This window comes from Dipodomys merriami, unplaced genomic scaffold (genome assembly GCF_024711535.1).
Source record: "Dipodomys merriami isolate MVZ:Mamm:240054 unplaced genomic scaffold, mDipMer1.0.p SCAF_57, whole genome shotgun sequence".
Taxonomy (NCBI): domain Eukaryota; kingdom Metazoa; phylum Chordata; class Mammalia; order Rodentia; family Heteromyidae; genus Dipodomys; species Dipodomys merriami.
Genome location: NW_027206146.1, coordinates 3,353,075 through 3,374,609, shown reverse-complemented (window position 1 = coordinate 3,374,609; position 21,535 = coordinate 3,353,075). Strand labels below are relative to the sequence as shown.

Here is a 21,535-nt window from a genome sequence, read left to right as displayed (position 1 = left end):
CTGAGCAGGTGGCTCAGTGGTAGAGTGCTTGCCTTGTATGCATGAGGCCTGGGTTTGATTCCTCAGCATCACATAAGCAGAAAAAAAAGCCGGAAGTGGCACTGTGTCTCAAGTGGTAGAGCACTAGCCTTGAGCTGAAGAGCTGAGGGACAGCGCACAGGCCCATTTTTCAGTCCCATGACCGGACCTCCACACCCCCCCAAAAAGAAAAAAATTTGAAACATGCCTGACAGGTTCCCAGGATCAAATGCACTTATACCTCAATACGCTGGCTCCGGGAGTGGGTCACAGGTGTCATCATTTCCTCAACACAGAGCCCACATTTCACAGAAGAAATACCAGGAAGATGAACCAGGTCTGCAGTGGGGATGGTGCGGGTAAAGGAGGAGGTGGATGGCAGAGAAAGAGAGGGGACAATTTTAGGTTCAAATGCCATTCTAGAGTCTCTGATATGAACACATCGTCCCCAGCCCCTGGACAATCAGGATATCTTCTCACTTGTCATAAACCAGGACAGACTCTGTGAGGGCGAAGAAGTTAGGAACCAACAGGGCTTGAGGGTGAGGGGCCTAGAACCCCAGTTATTTTCACTGTCGTAGCCCATTCCTATCCTTCCCTGTTTCTTTGTCATGCAACCAGGTGCAATCTGGAATCCCTGCTCCTAAGGTGATCCCTTACCCAGAGTGTGGAACCTCGGAGTCTCTCCTGCAGGCTGCGTCTCTCCAGTGGCAGTGAACACAAGTGCTCACCTCTTCTCTCAGGATGTGCATGGCAGGGCAGGTCGTTTCTGAAATGCACATGGGCACTTCAAAGCTGCAAAGGCCTCCTTAGATAGGGGTCCAGGAGGGCAGCAGCTGAAGTCATCTCCTGGGGGAGTGATTTTCCCTTCACCTCGTGTGGCAAGCCAAGTTCTCAGTAAAATTTTTCTTTTCCCCATGTGACAATTATCAAGACACTTTTCACTTTCTCATGGGTGCTTCTCCACGGGAAAGGGAGTGGTGCAGTCCCTTATCATACCTGGATCCCATGAGGCCTGCAGGAGACACTGTAGCCCAACAGGAAATGACTGCCTCTAAACAACATTAGCAGTGTGTAAGCCAGGTGTCCCCAAAGTTTCTTACCCAAAGTGTCCCTTCCGTATTTTTTTCCAGTTCTGACACTTGAACTCAGGGCTTGGGTACAGGTCCTGAGCTGCATTTGCTCAAGGTAGCACTCTACCATTGGTGCAACAGCATCAATTCTGGCTTTTTCTATGTATGTGCTGCTGAGGAATTGAACCCAAGGCTTCATGCATGCTAGGCAAGCACTCTACCACTGAGCCACCTTCCCAGCCCTCCTCATCTCAGTCTCATATATGATGTTTTATCATCATATATTCTGTTAGAAAAGAAAAATGGAACCTTGTCTTGTACTGATGCAATCTCAGGAGCCTGATATCAGAGAATCAAGGTTCAAAGCCAGCCTGGTGAAGAAAGGACATGAGATTCTTATCTCCAATTCTTATCTCCACTCACTGGTGGTAGAGTGCCAGCCTGGATCAAAAAAGGTCAGCAACAGCATCCAGGCCCAGAGTTCAAACTCCTGGACTGGCACAAAAGAAAGAAAATAGAATGAGACATTCTGTGCAGGAATATCTTTGGCAATAATAGCCACTTTTTCTAAAAATATTTTCATTCCAAGAGACCCCATTTGGAGATTAGAGGTAAGCATTTCATGAATATTCCTGAAAGCAGGGGGATGAGCGATCTCTTTTCATGCCTGGTCCTTAATGAAGAGTTAACCTCAATCTCTAATTCCCTACTCATTTTCATCATTATCAGTGGTGATTTTGAAGCAGGAATTTGTCACTATGCTCAGGAGAGGATCAGTAGTGACTCCTTGCCCTGGGTTTCTGGTCTACCTCATTGTATGTGACTCCATTCCTCACCTGGACTGTTCTGGTCTTGCTGACAATTCCTTGCCCTGTTCCTGTCTGTTTCAAGAACATGCATTTGCCTTTCTGTGTCTGACTTCTTGCATTTTCCATAGCGATCTGTACTTCCACAGATGTGGCAGCAAATGACAGGATTTCCTTCTTTTTCCTGGCTTAGTCATATTTTGTGATGGAAATAGGCTACATCTTCTTTATGCATTCATTCACAGGTGGGCCTGTGACTCCACTGCTCTCAACCTGGCAGACTTTGCTCCACACGACCATGTCCAGTGTCACTTGTTGGGAGCCGACAGCAAAGTTTAAAGGTCATCTTGACCCTGATGCTCACTTGAAGGCACGTACAAAACACCAGGTGCCCAGGATTGCTTTGCTATGTCTGCAGAGTTTGTTTTACTTTCTACCAGTTGACCTTGTCTTGTTTTTACTAAACTGTGTTTTTACTGAAATTTTCCTTGTTTTTCTGGACTATTGTTACCTTGTGTTACCTCTTGACTTCTAATAGGATATATTAGGTAAAGTTAAAAATAATTGTTGCTGCAGTCTTGAGCTGCAGAACTCCAGACCCCATCCTTTGTCTTATGTCTTTATATTTATGCATCCTCGTCCCCTAATTCAGGATTCCCTTTCATTGCCGGCAGGCTCCGGCAAGTGGCGCCCAAACAGAGACCTGAAAACCTAGGATCAAGGCAGAGGACCACGCTAAGTTAAGAGGATGTCCTGAAACTTAAAATATAGACTGGGAGAGAGGATAGTCTGGAGTAAGAACTTATGGGGCAAGGTAACAGCCGCCTTCTGTATGTGCAGGCTCTCAAAGGTATGCTTCATGCTGGAGGCGTGAATGTTAGACAGAATCAGTTAGTACGTTTCTTTCACTTTGTTGAGGAAGTATGCCTCTGGTTCCCCGGGGGAAGGAACCATTAGTTTAGAAACTTAGCAAAACAAATGGAAGGGGCTGGGAAGGTGGCTCAGTGGCAGAGCACTTGCCTTGCGTGCATGAGGCCTTGGGTTTGATTCCTCAGCACCACATTAAAAAAAAGAAAATATCCGAAAGTGGCACTGTGGCTCAAGTGTAAAGCACTAGCCTTGAGCTGAAGAGCTAAGGGACAGCGCCTAGGCCCAGAGTTCAGGCCCCATATTGGACCCCCCCCAAAAAAAACACAAAAAAAATGGAAAAAAGGATTCAAGGACACTATGATGCAAATTGCCTGTAAGTTAAAACATTGCTGCTTTGTGATTGTCTGGTATCTGTGTAGCCTGCAGGTTCTGTATTGGGGTTGGCAAGAGGTCTTGGCGGAAGCACTATAAGACAGCCAACTGGGCTGGTGGGAGACATCTCCCGGATCCCCATCAGGGTAAACTATCCACTAGTGGGGACATTTGGGCCTGCCTGTAGTCCAGCACTTTCTGTCTGACAGTCTACAACTCACATGCTTAAATGTGTTTTGTCTCAATGTTTGTGTGTATGGATTCTGGAATTCTTGGAATGTTTCTTCTCTCAGATTCATCCTGATGCAAGAGCCCAGAGGACACTGGCTAGCATCCCCTCAATATATGTTGTGCTCTAGCTCCTTTTTTATTACACTTTAAACTGACCCCCTTTTCTACCTTTCATTGACACTTCCTCCTCCTTCTCTGGATCCAGAAATAGGGGAGTGGTGGAGGGTGAAAAACCTGGAGGATCTAACAATAACTTAAAAGGGCTGGCAAGGAGAAATCGCAGCCAGATGAAAATGCCACTGACCACGTGCTAGTGACACCAGCAAGATCTTAGCCTCGGGCCTTGTCCCAGGAGGTCTGAGTATGGGGGAGAACCTGTTGGTCTGAGGGGACAGCTGCTAGGGACATCTTTCCCTTGCCCCAAGATGACTGGGACTTCTCCTCCACCTTGGAAGGCCCCTGAGTCAACATTTGCAGGAATCTAAAAGAAAAATCCTCCAGAGGTGAGTAGAGAGGGTTTGAGTCCCCTGGTAAGTGGATTTGAGTCTCACTTGTGAGATGTCCCATTCACTAAGACTTGATTTTGTCTTTTTGGCCACTTCTTTGTCTTGTTTACTTCAGTGTGTTTTCTGTTCTATGTTTTCTGAGGTAGGGATAAACTAGGGGCCCATTAGCCCCCAACTCAGCCTTTGGTTGTTGTCTTGTCTAGTTCTGTTTTAGAACTGGTACCAGTTTGAAATGTATGTACAACTGATTTGATTTTTTGCGTGCTTTAAGATCTCTGTGTGCTTTGTATGTATTTGTGAACATGTTTAAGATAAGGATTATCAGCATGCTGTAACAATTGCATGAGTTTAAGTTTAAAATTTTAAAGGTTATGAAGTTTGGACATTACCAAAAATTTTAAAGAATTTTCACATAGTTTTAAATGACCTTTTAAGGATTCTTTAACTTAAAAAATTAAAAAAATCTGCTTTTTTAAAATGCATGAGGCTGTTTACACTGTAATCAAGTTATCTGGCTTAACAAAAATGCATTAACTGTTTGGAATTTAGTTCCATTGGCTAAAATTTGTGGATAAATATTAGAAGTTTAAATATAAAAGTTTAACACTGTGAAAGACATTACCTATTCTGTCTGTCTAAAACTGTGTATTTTCATTCAAAAACCAAGAGATAAGAAAAGGAAAACACTTAAAAGCCAACAAAAGACCTATCTTTAGGGATAAGGAGTAAACTGGCAAAAGTGAAGTTCAGCTGGTCATACATGGTGGGACAGGCCATGGGAGGACTCCACCCATGGTGAAAGAGGACAAGTGGCACAAACTCAGTTCATCTAACTCTGAAGTGTGAGATTAAGTGCGTGTCCATTCCACAGGAAGGGCAAAGTGGCCCATCTTTGCAATATGCTTTTTCTCTACAGATAAATACTAGAAATATGATAGTAAAAATTAGTGATGTGCTGGTCTGATTAGTATTGCTAAAACTGCCCCTTGGACTTAAAAAGAAGGTTAAAAATGTATTTGTATAAAGTGACTTGCTTTCAACGATGTTCTACAACTAGGATATGTTTTTAAAAATCAAAGGTGTTAAGTCTAGCTTCTTGCGACAGGGATGATGGTTGTAATTCTTGCATTAAGGAAAAATTGTCATTTGAGTTTAAAACTTTTAATGTGTACCTGTTTTAAAACAAGCAGACAAGAGACAATGAGTGACACTTGGCCTCAAGCTTTTAAGGGATTTTTTTTAATGTAATTAAAAACTAAAATATAAAACAATGAAAGAGATTAATAGGAGGCTTAAAAATTAGGAACGGATTTCTGGATATAAAGTTTAAAAGTAAAATTATTCTTAACATTTGCCTCAAAGTGGAAAAATTAGGATTACCAAAATAATTGTTTAATTGCTATTCCAGTTTGCTCTTATAGGTTTTTTTAAGTTTCCAACAAGCCCAGAGCAAAGCACAGAGGATTCTTGCAAGATTGTTTGATGTAATTTGGCTCTTAATAAGTTTCAGGTAAGAGCATGCTTAGACGCTACTTCTATGTTGACCACCTTGTTGCTTTTAATAGGAGTAAAGTGGCCTTTTATAAGACTCATTGATCTGCAAACTGGTTCGAAGGCAGCCCCTGCAGAAAAAGGTCCCTGTGAGAATGTCACTGCTACTCAGAAGAGTTTCTTTGGGACTCAAAGTGGCAGAGTGCTAGCCTTGAGCTGTTGAACTGAGGGACAGCACTCAAGCCCCGAGCTCAAGTCCAGCAACCAGCTAAGAGAAATGAGGCATTTATCCCAGTGTACAGAAGACACTCCTGGGAGAAGAGCAATGGAGGAGCATCCAGAGGAGTAAGCCACTGCTTGGATGGCAGAAATGTCAGATCCTAGAGTCATTTGTGCATGGCCCTTCAAAGATTGGTCAGAGTCAGGAGGTCATGGGAAGATACTTGGTAAGCAGGCCTAATGTCCATGACTATCTAACTTGTAGGGACAGAAACTTGTTCATAATCTGTGATAGTACTAAAAAGCTAAAGTTATAAAATGTATGTGCCAAAAGCCCTAATTGACAGTAACTATTGAGCTAACACCAGCTACATCAAATTTATCTGTTCAAGAAAAAAGTTTGTAAACCTGAGAGTATGTTTCTATTAACATCTGTCTAAAAGCCTGCACAGGTGACTTAGGCATTGTTAGGGTCACTAGAGGTCAAATTCCTAAAGATGCTTTTACAAAACAGAGTGCTAAACAAGCTACACTGCTGTAGCCTGAGAAAAAGTCTGTGCATTTGTCAAAAATTAAAATATTGTTCTTAATGACATCTAACCCTGGTAACCTTTTTGTAAAATGGACTAAGGTTATAGGTTCCAAGCTAAGTAGGATCAATACCCCTGAGTCAGCTTGAAGAAGTTACAGAAGATGAATCTTCACCCATCATCCCCTTTTTAAACAAGGGACCAGAGTCATTAAAAAAAATGTGGCAAAATAGACAGAAGACACAGGCATGGAAAATAGTAGTAAAGGACTAAGCCCTCTATATCTGCCTAGAAAATCAGCCCTATTAAAAGAGCTATCTAGTTAAAAAGGTTGTCATCTTGGTAATTTGTCCTGGGCTATCATCTAAATAGTCTTAAAACCTAGTGGGGCCACAGCCTGCCAAGCCTATGTATTACTTGTATCCTTAACCAGTCTGTGTAGAAATTTACAGCCCAACACGAAGTGTGACAGTCTCTTGGAGCCACTGAGAGAACCTGCTGCTGCTGCTGCTGCTGCTACAGCCTGTCAGTCACCTGGAGGAAATCTACATTGTTACACTGACCACCTCCACCGTGGAAAAAATAGACTAAACTCCTGCCTGATTCCATCTTTTGGATGGCTTCACTTTGTCCATGTTACCAGATACCTACTCTAATTTTATTGTGGCTACTCCTCTTGCCGGGAGACTAGCAACATTGTATTGCTCCTTCCCTACACTGCTTTTCCATTAACATATTAACCATATTAAAACTGATAATGGTCGGGGATTTGTCGGACATGCTTTTCAAACTTTTAAAGCTGAGCACTGTGGGGGAGGGGAAGCACAGGGTGTGGGTTGTCTTGGATTTGGATCCTGCTCAAGACAGGGTGTGAGATGGGTGGAGGGTGGGGTGCTCCTGGGGACCGGGTGCTGAGAGGGGGTGGGTGGGGGCAGGGAAAGCCTGCGTCCCCTTACAAGGCAGGGAATTGGTGGAGGAAGCATGCTGCCCCTAAGTCAGCAGACTAAGTCCACATCCACGCTCTCCAAGGTGACACAGAGGGGGAGGTCCTCTGAGGACGGGAACACCAGGAGTCAGGAGAGGACCAGGTGTGTGTGAGGTTAATGATGACACCAGACAGTTTCCCAAGGAGACCAGAGCTCGCCTGTGCTGTGTGGAATGACTTTAGGCTGGATTAAGGGCGTGGGGCATGGAGGGAATCTGGCTAAAGGGAGTGTGGAAGGAGGGAGTGCAGGGACGTCCGGGCTTGTGGTTCAAGCCTTTCTTTGGTGGGTGGCTGTGGGAAATTCAGGATCAGGAGGAGGTGCCTGGCTCAGAGCTCACAGTGCACTCAAAACCTGGCATAGTCCCTGGATGGCTCCTGGAGCCAGGCCTGCCATCTGCTTGCTTTCCTTTTCTGTGCTGGTCCCAGGACTTGAACTCAGGGCCTGGGTCCTATCCCTGAGATTTTGTGCTCAGGGCTGGTGACTGTTCCCCGGGCATAAGTGCTACTTCTGGCTTACTGTCACCCTGCAATTCATTCCCAAGAAGAAAAGGGTGGAGGTGGAAAGCACTGGACTGAAGGGTCCTGCCTGTCATTCAGCACAGCAGCCCTCACCAGCATTCCAGAGGCTGTGGTAAAGTGACCTCATAACAAGGGACATGAGGAGCACTGCAGGAAATGTCACAATAGGCAAGCAAGGGACTTTCTCAAGGAGCCTTCTTGTTTTAAAAACAACTTTACATTAAAAAATGTGCTTTTCAAAAGTACACTTAATGTCCTTGTTGAATTAGCAGAGTCTAGATTTATGTAACATAGACCACCTAGGAAAATAAAGAGTTGTGAAAATAAATTATGTGGAAGAAGTAAGCACAGACAAGACTAAGCGAGTAACTGTCAGGAAGGAGCCTTGATGTTTGTGGTCAGTGCTACACCAGCAGGACTCCCTCCCTCCCTCGTTGTCTCCCTTCCTTCCTTCCTTCCTTCCTTCCTTCCTTCCTTCCTTCCTTCCTTCCTTCCTTCTCTCCTTCCTTCCTTCCTTCCTTCCGTCTTTCTGTCCTTTCTTCCTTCCTTTCTTCCTTCCTTCCTTTCTTCCTTCCTTGCTTCTTCCTCCTTCTTCCTTCTTTCTTTTCTTTCTACCCACATCCCTTCCTTCCTTTCTTCCTTCCTTCCTTCCTTCTTTACTAGCTTGCCATCTCTCTTCTCTGTCTGTCTCTGTCTGTCTGTCTGTCTGTCTGTCTGTGTCCCTCATTCTCTCTTTCCTTCTTTGTGCCACTCATGTGGCTTGAACTCTGGGCCTCTGTTCTATCCCAGGGATGATTTTGCTCAAGGCTAGTACTCTACCACTTCAGCCACAGCACCACCTCCATTTTTTTAGTCGTTTATTGGAGATGACAGTCTCAGAGAATTTTTTGTCTAGACTCGCTTTGAACTGTGATCTTTAGACCTCACCTTCTCAGGAACTCAGAACACAGCCATCAACCACCACCACCCAGCTGCTATTTTCTTTCCAACTTCTTTCTTCTCCAGAACAGAAAGGGCTTTCAGAATGATTTGCCTTGTTGCATAGGGAACTATTAAAGAAAGAAAGAAAAAATCAAAAGACTCAAAATGGAATTAGGAAAACATGTTAGGTGAGTTTAACCAGTTTATCTTGAACTTGACAACACCACCAGGTAATGAGACAGATTCTCTGGAAGAAGTTGACATGATATAATAAGCATTATTTCAAAATCTCACATTTCCAATTTCATATAATTTTGTGGGCCAGCACAATAGAGACAGATGAACACACACACAGATATATAGGACACAAATGCGTAGGTGTGGCCATGTGTGCACACCTCTATCTCTCAGCAGATGACTTTTATCTAGGTGTAGAGATTGTTGAAGGGCCAAGCAAAGTTCAGCAGAGATGCAAGCTTGGTGGTCCTCAAGGGAGGACCACTTTCTTCTTCTTTGTGCAGGTGATGAGGAGGCTGCAAGGAGTGGAGTGTCCGCTCATGAGCAGGAAAGGGCTGAGGGCTGGGAAACAGCCCATAGCAAATGCCGCCATATGGTGCAACACGGGGCTGGGGTTGTAAATCACAGACAAGCAAATCTGACAGATGCAGGACAGAGTGTAAAAGGAGATAAAGGTGCTCACCTGGAGGAGTATGCTTATGGTAGCTCTGGACTCAGGAGAGCCTCTTGTGGAGACACTGGTCCTCTGGATGTGTTGCATTCTCTGCTTGTGTCTGTACAACATGAAGTGCATGGAGGTGCTGGCACAGAACATGAGCCCCAACCACAGAACATCAGGCACTGAGAGCATGGTCACGTAATGCACATCAGCAGCTGGATCGTGACGCCCGGAAGATCAGTATCCATAGGCCTTTAAGTTTGTCATGTTGTCGTGAGCTTTGGGTCCCGTCATATATATGGGAAAAACAATACTCACCAGGAGGAAGACTCCCAGCTGAGGTAGACGGTGGAGACAATGTGCTTGTGGGCTCTCCCCTTCAGCCCTGCCCACTTGGAGTCCCCCTGGCTGATGCTGACAGCAAGGAAGATGCTCAGGGAGCAAGTGCTACCGATCGACATCCCCCTGCCCACTCGGTACAGATAGAAGATCATTTTGCACTCCACATCATTGAAGAAATTTCTCCAGCCCCAAACTACCATGGATTGGGGAACACCCCTACACAGAAGACTTAGGAAGCTGCCCACAATTAAGTGCCTAATAATCAAGTCTGTGGCTCTCATCCTGTTCCCCATGCAGGAAAAGAATAGATAATGGGAGAGAAGAGACAAATTACCCACAAGCCCAACCAAAGTCTGGGATAAAAGGATCACCCCCATAGACACATCAGCGTCTCCCATCCTCTCTGTTCCTTGAGTCTCATCCAGAGGCTCTGGCTGAGGAAACTGAGGCCTGCTTATTGCCAAGGGAACTCAACATTCTCCAATCAGCATTTAGACCACTGGAAATACTGTGCTACTGTCTCTCATATATTAGGAAAAATCCCATTCTATTCATCCTTCGGGAAGAGGAAGATGGCATGTTCAGGTAAATGGGTGAACCTGGAGAAATGACATTAAGGGAAGGTGAGTCAGGTTCTGAGATGAAGGCTGCTCCATTTCTAATCCATAGAATCAGATCTATGATTCTAAATAAGCAAGGCTCTAGTGGCTCAAGCCTGTAATCCTAGCTATTCATGGTCTGAGACATTGGATTCCCAATTCAAAGCCAGCACAGAGAAGGAAAGTCTCTGAGACTCTTCTCTCCAGTTAAGCACCAGCAAACCGGAAGTAGACCTGTGGCTCAAAGTGGTAGAGGCCTAGCCTTGAGCAAAAAGGGCTCAAGGAGCATGGGCAAGCCCTGAGTTCAAGCTCTCTGACTGACTAAAGAAAAAAAATTGAAACATGCGTGACACGTTCCCGGGGTCACATGCACTTATTCCTCAATAAGCTGGCTGCGGGAGTGGGTCCCAGGTGTCACCCTTTCCTCAACACGGAGCCCAAATTTCACAGAAGAAATACCAGAAAGATGAACCAGGTCTGAGGAGGAGGTGTATGGCAGAGATAGAGAGGGGTTCAAATACCATTCTAGAGTCTCCGATGTGAACACATCGTCCCCAGCCCCTGGACCATCAGAATTCCTACTCACTTGTCATAAAGCAGTACAGACTTTGTGAGGGAGAGGAAGTTAGGAACCAACAGGGCTTGGGGGTGGGGGGCCTACGACCCTAGTTTTTCAGTGTACTAGCCCATTCCTATCCTTCCCTGTTTCTTTGTTATGCAACCGGGTTCAATCCAGAATCCCTGCTTGTAAGGTGATCCCTTACCCAGAGTGGAACCTGGGGTCTCTCCTGCAGGCTGCTCCTCTGCAGTGGCAGTGAACACAAGTGCTCAACTCTTCTCTCAGGATATGGGTGGCAGGGCAGGTTGTTTCTGAGACCCACATTGGCACTTCAGAGCTGCAGAGGGCTCCTTAGATAGAGGTCCAGGAGGGCCGCAGCTGAGGTTGTCTCCTGTAGGAGCGGTGATTTTCCCTACACCTGGGGTGGCAAGCCAAGTTCTCAGTAAACTTTTTCTTTTCCCACATGTGACAGTTATCAAGACACTTTTCACTTTCTCGTGGGTGCTTCTCCAGGGGGCAGGGGAATGATGCAGTCGCTTACCTCTCCTGGATCCCAGTAGGCCAGCAGGAGACACTGAGGGCCAACTTGAGATGACTGTAAACAACCTCAGCGGTGTGTAAGCCATGTGTCCCCAAAGTGTCTTACCCAAAGTGTCCCTTCCATAATTTTTTCCAGTTCTGAGACTTGAACTCAGGGCTTGGGCACTGTTCTTGAACTGCTTTTGCTCAAGGTAGAACTCTACCATTGGCACCACAGCACCACTTCTGGGTTTTTCTATGTATGTGCTGCTGAGGAATTGAACCCAGGGCTTCATGCATGCTAGGCAAGCACTCTACCACTGAGCCACCTTCCCAGACCTCCTCATCTCAGTCTCCTTTTGTTTATCATTATACATGCTGTTAGAAAAAAAATGGAACCCTATACTGATGCAATCTCCGGAGCCTGATATCAGAGAATCAAGGTTAAAAGCCAGTCTGGTGAAGAAAGCACATGAAATTCTTATCTCCACTCTCTAGTGGTAGAGTGCCAGTCTGGAATAAAAGAGCTCAGCAAAAGCATCCAGGCCCATAGTTCAAACCCCTGTACTGACACAAAAGAAAGGAAATAGAATGAGACATTTCTGTACAGGAGTTTCTTTGGCAATAATGGCCATTTTTTTTCTTAAAATGTTTTCATCCCTAGAGACCCAATTTGGAGATTAGAGGTAAGCATTTCCTGCATATTCCTGAAAGCAGGGTGATGAGTGATCTCTTTTCATGCCTGGTTGTTTCTGAGGAGGTAGCTTCATTCTCTAATTCCCTACTCATTTTCATCATTATCAGGGGTGATTTTGAAGCAGAAATTTGTCACTGTGCTCAGGAGAGGATCAGCGGTGACTCCTCACCCTGGGTTTCTGGTCTACCTCATTGCATGTGACTCCAATCCTCACCTGGACCCTTCTGGTCTTGCTGACAATTCCTCTGCCCTGTTCTTGTCTGTTTCAAGAACATGCATTTGCCTTTCTGTGTCTGACTTCTTGCATTTTCCACAGCGATCTGTAGTTCTACAGATGTGGCAGCAGATGACATGATTTCCTTCTTGTTCCTGGCTTAGTGGCACTTTGTGATGGAAATAAGCCACATCTTTTGTGTGTGTGTGAAACACCTTTTTATTAAACAGCAAAGCAGAAATGTAACACAATTTTAAATATTTGTAAAATTAGGTCACAAAAGGGATTCAAAATGTTTGCAGTATGACTATTACATATTCATATAGGTAAAGTCGTTTATGAAATCATATACTAACACATAAGATTATCCCATGATTAAAGTAGTTCAAATCTAATAACTGTAAGCTATATTAGTGGATCTCGTTTCCTAGTATAATATCTTAATATTACTTCTGATATTTGTTGGGATCCGACAGTAAAGCTCTAATATCATCTTGACCCCTGTGCTCAGTTGAAGGCACGTGAAAGGATCTAACTTACCTAAAAAATACCAGGTACCCGGGATTGCTTTGCTATGTGTGCAGTTTGTTTTTGTTTCTATCAGTTGATCTTGTCTTGTTTTACTGTACTCTGTTTTTACTGAAATTTTCCTTGTTTTTCTTGACTTTTGTAACCTTGTTACCTCTTGATTTCTAATAGTATTATATTAGGGAAAGTTAAAATAAACAGTGCTGCAGTCTTGAGCTTCAGACCTCCCGACCGCATCCTTTGTCTTATGTCTTTATTTTTCCGTCCTTGCCCCCCCTAATTCAGGATTTCCTATCGTCGCCGGCAGGCTCCAGCAAGTGCTGCCCGATCAGGGACCTGAATCCTGGGATCACGGCAGAGGACCCCACTAAGGTAAAAGGACCTCCAGAAATAGAGAACAGGAGAGAGTATAGTCAGGAGTAAGAAATTATGGGGTAAGGTAAGAGCTGCACGTTATACATGCTGGCTCTTAAGGGCATGCTTCAAGCTGGAGGAGTGAAAGTTGGACTGAGTCAGTTAGAGAGTTTTTTTTGCTTTGTCAAGGAAGTATGCCCCTGGATCCTGGAGGAAGGAACCATTAGTTTAGAAACTTAGCAAAAAAAAATTTTTTTTTAAAAGGATTCAGGGACATTATGATGCAAATGGCCTGTAAGTTAAAACATTGCTGCTTTGTGATTGTCTGGTATCTGTGTACCCTGCAGGTTCTGTATTGGGGTTGGCAAGAGTCTTGGTGAACGCACTATAATAAAGCCAACCGAGCTGGTGGGAGACGTCCCCTGGATCCCCATAAGGGTAAACTATCCACCAGTGCGGACATTTGGGCCTGTCTATAGTTCGGCACTTTCTGTCTGACAGCCTACAACGCGCATGTTGTAAATGTGCTTTGTCTCAATGTTTGTGTGTATGTATTTTGGAATTCTTGGAAAGTTTCTTCTCTCAAATTCATCCTGATGCCAGAGCCCTGAGGAGGCTGGCTAACACCCCCTTTTAATATCTGTTTCTCTCTAGCTCCTTCTTTTTTACTTACACTTTAAACTGTCCCCCCTTTCTACCGTTCACTGCCACCTCCTCCACCCTCTCTGGATCCAGAAGTAGGGGAGTAGTGGGGCGTGAAAAACCTGGAGGATCTAACAACAACTTAAAAGGGCCTGTAGGGAGAAACTGCAGCCAGATGAAAATGCCACTGACCACCTGCAAGTGACACCAGCAAGATCTTAGCCTCCGGCCTTGGCCCAGGGGTTCTGATTATGGGGGAAAACCTGTCAGTCTGAGGGGATGGCCTCTAGGGACTTCTTTCCCTTGCTCCAATATGACTGGGAATTCTCCGCCACCTTGGAAGGCTCCTGGGTCAACATTTGCAGTAATCTAAAAGAAAAATCCTCTGGAGGTGAGTAGAGGGGGTTCAAGTCCCCTGGTAAGTGGATTTGAGTCCCACTTGTGAATGGTGGTGAAATTTTGCCCCATTCACTGAGACCTGATTTTGTCTTTGTGGCCACTTCTCTGTCTTGTTTACTTCAGTGTGTTTTCTGTTATGTTTTCTGATGTAGGGCTAAACTGGGGGCCCATTAGCCCCCAACTCAGCCTTTGATTGTTGTCTTGTCTACTTCTGTTTTAGAGTTGGTATCAATTTTAAATGTACGTACAAATGATTTTGATTTTTGCATGCTTTAAGATCTCGGTGTGTTTTGTATGTGTTTGTGAACATGTTCAAGATAAAAATTATCAGCATGCTGTAACAGTTGGGTAAGTTTAAGTTTAAAATTTAAAAGGTTATAATGTTTGGACATCACCCAAAAATTTAAAACAGTTTTTGCATTGTTTAAATGACTTTTTAAAGATTCTTCACCATAAAAAATTAAAAAATCTGGTATTTTCAAATGCATAAGGCTGTTTACACTGTATTCAAGTTATCTGGCTTAACAAAAATGCATTGGCTGTTTGGAATTTAGTTCTCTTGGATAAAATTTGGGGATAAATATTAAAAGTTTAAATATCAAAATTTGTTTAACACTGTGAAAGACACTACCTGTTCTGTCTGTCTAAAACTGTGTACTTTCATTAAAAAACCAAGAGATAAGAAAAGGAAAAAACTTAAAAGTCAACAAAAGACCTATCTACAGGGACAAGGGGTAAACAGGCAAAAGTGCAGCTCAGCTGGTCATACATGGTGTGATGGGCCAAGGGAGGAGTCCACACATCGTAAAAGAGGACAAGCTAGCACAAACGCAGTTCATCTTACCCTAAAGAGTGAGATTAGTTGTGTGCCCATTCCATAGGAGGAGCCACGTGGCCCAGCTTTGATCTATCCTTTTTCTCTACAGATAAATATTAGAAACATGATGGTAAAAATTATTGATGTGATGATCTGATTAATATTGCTAAAACTGCCCCTTGGTATTAAAAGGATGGTTAAAAAATGTATTTGTGTAATATGACTTGCTTTCAATGATGTTCTACAATTAGGATATGTTCTTAAAAGTCATAAATGTATTAAGTTTAAATTCTTGGTTCATGATGATTGTAATTCTTGCATTAAGAAAAAATTGTCATTTGAGTTTAAAAGTTTTAATGTGTATCTGTTTTAAAACAAACACCCAAGAGACAATGAGTGACAATTGGCCTCGAGAATTTAAGGTATTTTTTTAAATGTAACTAAAAACTAAAATATAAAATAATAAAATAGATTAATAGGAGGCTTAAAATAGGAATGGATTTCTGGATATAAAGTTTAAAACTAAAATTGTCCTTAACATTGGCCTAAAAGTGGAAAAATTAGGATTACCAATATAATTGCTTAATTACTATTCCAGATTGCTCTTAGAGGTTTTGTAAGTTTCCAGCAAGCCCAGAGCAAAGCACAGAGGATTCTTAACAGTTTGTCAGATGTAACTTTGGCTCTTAATAAGTTTCAGGTAAGAGCATGCTTAAAAGCTACATCTATGTTGACCACCTTGTTGCTTTTAATTGGAGTAAAGTGGCCTTTTATAAGACTCATTGATCTGCAAACTGGTTCAAAACCAGCCCGGGCAGAAAAAGGTCCCTCTGAGACTGTCACCTCTACTCAGCCAGCAGAGTGCTGAAAGAGCAAGCAGAGTTACTTTGGGCCTCATAGTGGCAGAGTGCTAGCCTTGAGTTGGAGAGCTGAAGGACAGCACTCAGGCCCAAGTACATGTCCAGCAACCAGCTAAGGAAAATACAGATAAGACATTTATCCCAGTGTAGAGAAGACATTCCTGAGACAAGAGCAATTGAGAAGCATCCAGAGACAGGAAGTCACTGCTTGGATGACAAAAATGTCAAATGCTAGAGTCATTTGTGCATGGCCCTTCAAAAATTGGTCAGAGCCAGGAGGTCATGGGAAGATAGTTTGTAAACATGCCTAATATCCATGAGTATCTACTTTGTAGGGACAGAAACTTGTGATAGTACTAAAAAGATAAAGTTATAAAATGTGGGGGATGGTTTAAATCCCAACACCTGTATGTGCCAAAACCCTAATGGCAATAACTTTTGAGCTAACACCAGCTACATAAAGTTTATCTGCTCAAGAAAAAAGTTTGTAAACATAAGAGTGTGTTTCTATTAACATCTGTCTAAAGGCCTGCACGGGTGACTTAGACATTGTTAGGTTCACTAGAGGTCACATTCCTAAAGATGCTTTTACAAAATAGAGTGCTAAACAAGCTACACTATTGTAGCCTGAGAAAAAGTCTGTGCATTTGTCAAAAGTTAAAATATTGTTCTTAATGACATCTAAACCTTGTAACCTCTTTGTAAAATAGACTAAAGTTGTAGGTTCCTGGGTAGGTAGGATCAACACCCCTAAGTCAGCGTGAAGAAGTTACAGAAGATGAATCTTCGCCCATCATCCCCTTTTTAGAACAAGGGACCAAAGTCATAAAAAAAATGTGACAAAGTAGACAAAAAATACCTGAAAAATATTAGTACAAGCCTGTGCCCTCTATATCTGCCTTAAAAAGTCAGCTTTATTAAAAAAAAAACTAGTTTAAAAGGTTTGTCATCTTGGTAATTTCTCCTGGGTTATCATCTAAATAGTCTTAAAAACTAGTGGGGCCACAGCCTGCCAAGCGTATGTATTGCTTGTATCCTTAACCATTCTGTGTAGAAATTTACAGCCCAGCACGAGGTGTTTGACAGTCCCTTGGAGCCACTGAGAGACCCTGCTGCTGCTGCTGCTACAGTCTGACAGTCACCTGGAGGAAATCTACATCATTACCCTTACCACCTCCACTGTGGGAAAAGTAGATTAAACTCCTGCCTGATTCTATTTTTTTGGAAGGCTTCCTTTTGTCCATGTTACCATATACCTACTCTAATTTTATTAAGGCTACTCCTGTTACGGGGGACACTAGCAAACTTTGTATTGCTCATTCCCTCCACTGCTTTGCCACTATGGGACTTCCTAAACATATTAACACTGATAATGGTCCGGGATATGTTGGACAAGCTTTTCAAACTTTTTATAAATCTTATCAGACTTTTTACTCCACAGGTATTCCCTATATTCCTCAAGGACAAGAAATTGTTAAACAAGCCAACTGGCTATTAAAACAACAAATTTTAATTTAAAAGGGGCGAATTATACATCTTCTCTCCTTTTAATATTCTTCTCGCACTTTAATTGTACTAAAATGTTTAAGCTTAGACTGTAATGGCCTTTCCGAAGCACAAAGATATTTGAAAAAAAAAAGAGAGAGAGAGAGCAAAGAGCTTTAGCCCAAGTTAAGTGGAAGGATCCTTTAACAGGGATTGGCACGGGCCCCGGTCCTGTTTTAACTTGGGGTCGAGGACATGTTTGTGTTATTTTGCAGGAAGAAAATAAATCCTGCTGTTTGCCTGAGCATTGTGTTAGGATTGTGGAGGTTCATTCAGATGACACGAACGCTGACACATTGGGTTTACCTGCCAGATCCCCGATTGTGCACCCTACAACTTGGGAGGGAGTTGACGTACTCATTCTTGTCAATAGATCAGCATACAATACAGCCCCGGATCCCTTCATCCAGCACAGCAAGATGGGAGATATCACAGCTTCAAACATTGGCGCTCCTTTATGCTTTACCACCAGCTCTAAAGGATCCATTCCAGTCTGTATTATAATGCTATCTATGACTCATAAAATTTGGATCCTGGACAAAAATCAAATGTACAATAGACAGATGACATCTTTCCCAACTGAACACCCATTTCATGCAAATTCTTCTCCATCCTATATGATACCCCGTTGCATTAATTCTTCACAAATAGTAGTATGTACAGGAGAGCCTCATCCAACAAGGTACAGGCATGTACAGCCATTTGTTACCAATATTTCTGGAACTAACTCTCAATTAATGGACTGGTCTGGAGCTAATCTTACTTATAAGTACAATCTTGGACTGTGGTGGATGAATGGGCATCCTCAACATCATGTTTGGATGCTGGTGGCTGCACTCAACAACATAACATGGCCCAATTAATCCCTTTTAAAAAATTATGAATTGTGTATCACCACCCCATGTCATTATGTATGGACCATTTAATATCTCTGTAGTAACTAATTATTTTAATGTCACCTGTTCTAATTGTTCTTTTACTAATTGCTTGTATAGTGGCATAACTAAATCCATACTTATTTTTAGGCAACCATTTTTGTTATGCTTCCTGTAAATATTTCTAAAACTTGGTATAAAAATTCTGGCATTCAGGTGTTAAGACAATTGAAAGAACTAATGTGCCCTTGTCGATATGTTGGGCTACTTTAGCTTATGTTTTGGCCTTTATTTCGTTAGCTGCTTCCGCAGCAGCAGTTGCTGTGGAGCTAACACAAAATGTACAAACTGCCCATTATCTTAATCAGCTTGCTCATAATACTACACAAGCCCTACCTCTGGACTCTGAAGTAGCAAAATCTGCTAAAAAGAAACTGTTTAAGCAATTGCAATGCTATATCCCTTCCCTGAATTATGTCAAAGTATTGCTAATGTCATTCCTTGGCCTGGGAATGCTTTTACTGATGGTTTTTCTATGCCTTCCTTGTATTATACGTGCAATGCAAAACTCTCTTGTGAGTTTAGCCAGCCAGCTACATAGGATCAAGCTCCATATAAAGAAATTCCCCACGAGAGGAACTGCAGCCAGAGATGGGTAAGAGGGGGTGCCAGTCTGACCAATGGGACACAGGGCCTTCAGCTTCGCTCTGAAAAAGTGCCCGATGAGGGGTAAAGCAGACAAAGTAATCCACCCAACCTAAGACAGGTGGGTTCGCTTCTTCAAACAAAGATGGGGGAGATATTGATTCCTTTACCAAATTGAATCTATGAAATAAAGTTTTAGAAATTGTTGTGAGAATGGCTAAAATTCTACCAACCAATTAGTTGCATTTACAGAGTGAGATAAAAATACTGAGCTTACCAATTATTATACATATAAAATTCTCTAATTCATGATTCTAATACCAGTACACTCTTCAAGGAATTTGGTAACAGTTAATTGACTAGGTACAACAAATGAACCTTGCAACCAAACACTAGAGCTAGAATAGCATAGGATGTGGCATATGTAATATCAGTCAAACTTAACCCATTTTCATAAATTAAGATATATATTCCCTTGAAGATCTCTTCTGTGCCAGAGACAATACAAATCTGGAGTGAAAACATTTGGAGTTGGTAGCTCCTTTTAACACATTATTTTTTACCTATTTCTATGTATTCCAGACTTTCTACTTATAATCAATATATAACCAAAATTCTTTTTTTTGGGGGGGGGGGGTCTGGTCATGGGGCCTGATCTCTAGGCCTTGGTGCTGTCCCTCAGCTCTTCAGCTCAAGGCTAGCCCTCTACAACTTGAGCCTTAACGCCACTTCTGGCTTTTTTTTTCTTATGTGGTGCTGAGGAATTGAACCCAGGGCCTCATACATGCAAGGCAAGCACTCTACCACTGAGCCACCTTCACAGCCCATAACCAAATTTCTTATCTTTTCAGATAGCAAGTGGGTTATTTGGTGCAGAAGCAAGTTGGATTTTTGTTTTTAAACAGATCTCAATTTGATAATTTTGTTTCAAGTTAAAAATCCTCTTTATAACCCAAATCTGTTTTCAAATGATTAAAGAGAAACCATCAGTCCTATCTTACTATTAGAAAGTACAACTGACAAACTTTAGGCAAGGATTTGGTTAACTTCAGGACTTACAGTTTAGGTTACTGTCAGGTGATTACTACTCAAAGTACTTTTACAAATGTGAAACTATCTTGACATAGGAGAAGGTAAATGGGGAGGATGAGGCAGATGGAGGAGAGGCACACAATGGTGAACAGGTACATACATAAAGCTGTGCATTAAGTATATGATTTTGGTCACATTTTCACAATATGGTTATTGTCTTGTATATCTTACTAAGTAAGCGTGTAGGAAAAGACCAAGCCTATATATCAAAGCAAATTCAATAAAACATTCATCTTCAAGTTTCATAAACATATGCAATTCTAATTATAAAGTCCCTATAATACATCTGCACATTTTCTTAGACTAACATAATACACAGACTCATGGAAGTCTCCTGTTAAGTAGTTAATTTTGCCGAGATTTAAATTATTTTCATAAACATTCAATGAAGCCACAAACAAACGTACTATAACATTTGGAATGTACCCAAGTTTTAAAGGTGGGAGAGAGGGAGGGAGGGGAAAGGGACAGAGAGAAGGAAAGAGAGAGAGAGAGGGAGAGAGAAGCAGCAATCCGTAAATGAGAAGGGAACTCAATCCCTTACTTTCTTTTGCTTTTGGCATCAGTTGTTTGGAAAACACTAGAAGCAGACATGAGGTTTTCTATATATTGTCCAAAAACTTGGTTTTCTGATTTTAGCTTCAGGTTTTCTTCCTTAACTGCATCTACTCTTGCTGAGAGATCTTCAAGTGTGTGTTCAGTACCAGCACTTGATTAATAAATCGTGTTTTTTCCTCCAGTTCCATCTGATTTTCAGCATCAACATCCATGTCATCATTCATCATCCTGGGCACTGAACTGTGCCTTGGACAGAAAAATCCTGATGAAGGGTCGTCATAGACACTGTGAGGGGCGGGATCCCAAGATCACGCCTCCGGCCAGGGACTCCAGCACTGACTGAACAGGCTACATCTTCTTTATGCATTCATCCACAGTTGGGCCTTTGACTCCACTGCTCTGAATCTGGCTGACTTTGCTCCACAAGAACATGTCCAGTGTCACTCATTTCTCTGCAGACACCATGGAGCTTCTGGGTTGTTTCTTGGTTGTGGTAAATAGTACTCCAATGGATATGGTGTTTAAGGACCTACATATTCTTGAGAATATGCCAAAATATGTCATTTCTATTGTCTTTTTTTTCAGTCGCATGTAAGGGCCTGAACTCTGGGCCTGGCGATGTTTTTCAGCCCTTCAGCTCAAGGCTAACACTCTACCACTTGAGCCACAGCAACACTTCTGGCTTTTTCTGCTTAGGTGATGCTGAGGAATTGAAACCTTGTCATCATGAAAGCAAGGCAATCAGTCTACCACTCAGCTACCTTCCCAGCCCCTCATTTTCTATTCTTTCTTTTTTTGGTTGGTCATGGGGGCTTGAACTCAGCCTGGGCACTGTCCCTAAGCTCTTCAGCTCAATGCTAGTGCTCTACCATTTGAACTAATTGCCACTTTCAGCCTTTGCTGCTTATGTGGTGCTTATGTGGCCTACTGCATGCAAGGCAAGCAGTCTATCACCAAGCCACCTTCCCAGACCCTCTTTTGCTTTTGAAGACATGGTCTCAACTGTGTAGTCCAGGGTAGCCTTGAATCTAGTATCCTCTTGCCTCAGCCTCCTCATTGCTGGCATTTCAGGT

At 42.7% G+C, this 21,535-nt stretch overlaps 1 pseudogene; it reads right to left on the bottom strand.

The window, feature by feature from the left end:
- Positions 1-20,444: 20,444 nt before the first annotated feature.
- LOC138812508 (short coiled-coil protein B pseudogene) lies at positions 20,445-20,689 on the bottom strand (annotated as a pseudogene).
- Between the last annotated feature and the right edge of the window lie 846 nt (positions 20,690-21,535).